Below are 1894 nucleotides of genomic sequence, written 5' to 3' on the forward strand. Positions count from 1 at the left end.
AAGCAGCCCGTATTCAGAGGACCAGAATGACAGGCACTGCAAGCTTGAACCTACTATTACAGTTAATTGAAAAGATTCTCCCTCTAACTATATATACTGATACCTGTGAACTAAACTACTGCACTACAGATGGTAATCTTTGAGGTACTTCTCAGAAGAAAGTCGTACATGGAGACAATTCAATATGTGTAGCTGTACCTTTGTGATAGATTTAAAAGCAGTTTCAGAGCTCAGGGGTGGAGCTCAATAACATTTCAAATACTTTTATTTTGCTTTCTTCCTTGGAATGGACTCCCCTGAACAAACACACCAGAACTTTATGGTAATTTATAGCGATAGAGTAGATAAAACCACAAAACACTAGTTGCTATCTCCTCTGAATCTTAGTAATTCTTCTTTTTTCATAATGTTTCTTGCCAATTAATAAAGAAAGCTTTGTGTAGCCTTAAATATTTAACTTAATTTGTAACTCAACATTTTAGAAGACAGGCTCTTAGTTTCCTGAACACTTAACACAGTCCCCTAGAGATGAAAGGCCATCTGCTTATTGACAGTTGGATTTATTCCCAGTATGGAGACTGAACCTAAGGCCTTTTCCATGAGATTCATTTTCAATTCATTTTTTTTTTTTAATTCTGAGAGGGGTTCTCTCTGCCTTGCTGAGTTGTCCAGCCATGCTCTGGCTTGCAATCCTCCTCCGTCACTTCCCAGAGTGCTGGGGTCCCATACCTGTGCCAGTGCACCTGGCTGGAAGATGCCACTCTCTCTGCCCCAGAGAAAGGCTGTGAACTGGTAACCATGAGTGGCTCTTATCACTAATCCAGAAAATTGTCTATTAACAGAGTTCATAATTTAGTAGTTAGAGTCTCTCTAGAAAATAATAGCTTTTTGTTAAATATACATTGCCTAGAAGACTCTGGCTTCTTGAAGTCCACATAAAGTCCAAAATACTGTATAAATTTTCTTCCCATACATTTTTAATGCAAAAATAAATACATAAGGGCTGGGGAGATACTTTGATGATATAAGCACCTGCTTAGTAAGTTTAAGGTCCAGAGTTCAATCCCTGGTACCACACGCTGCACTGGCCTGGCCATGGAACTGGGTGTGGTGATGCACACCTGTAATCCCAGCACTAGCAAGGCTGAAACAGGAGGATCACTATGAGTATGAACTGCATAGTGAGACCCTGCATCAAAAGAGAAAAGTATAATACAGTTCACATGGTACAAGTGTTCTGTGTGTACAAGCTGTAACATAGCAATCAGGTTAATAAGGTATAATTTTTTATAAAGGACCAAATATTTACATAAGCATCCTGGTAGGAGGTCCTTGGCTAGCCTTATACTTTTTCCATCAATGCTGCTATTTTTTTTTTATGATATAATGTTTTCTGATCCTCCGGGAAAATTCCCAGTAGAGGAATAGCTGGGGTTTTTTTCTTTTATTCTTTTTTTCCCCATAATTTTATTGATAAACAAGTAGCAATGAGACAGTTGCAAATCAAATCGATAGGACAGTTTCAATAATTAACACACTGCATACATTCTTGCTAGTAGTTAATTGCTGTACAAGATGCGGCCTTGATATCTTATTTACAAACACCATTAGAACAAATCATTCTATTCATTAAGAGAATGTAACTATATATCTATCCAAACAACTTTGAATACACAGATACAATCATCTGTATACCCTTTTATGGTTAAGTTCCATTATTTGAATATTATAGGTGTGTAAATACAGCAAAATATTCTGAAAGAGTCCACCAGCCCATAATAGTATTGGGTCTTCCACTTGACTGGCAATGTCAGAAATTGTTGACTTGAGTCCCCCACAGCTCAACATAACAGCATGGCTTTACTTCTTCTTTATTTATTTTTTATTTTTATTT

At 37.1% G+C, this 1894-nt stretch overlaps 1 protein-coding gene across 1 annotated transcript in view; it reads left to right on the forward strand.

The window, feature by feature from the left end:
* Positions 1-1894, forward strand: part of Gucy1a2 (guanylate cyclase 1 soluble subunit alpha 2) — a 358773-nt gene that overhangs the window by 192212 nt on the left and 164667 nt on the right. The gene's annotated exons all lie outside the window — the stretch shown is intronic.

Source organism: Octodon degus, unplaced genomic scaffold (assembly GCF_000260255.1).
Source record: "Octodon degus isolate 3935 unplaced genomic scaffold, OctDeg1.0 scaffold00012, whole genome shotgun sequence".
In the NCBI taxonomy this organism is placed as follows: domain Eukaryota; kingdom Metazoa; phylum Chordata; class Mammalia; order Rodentia; family Octodontidae; genus Octodon; species Octodon degus.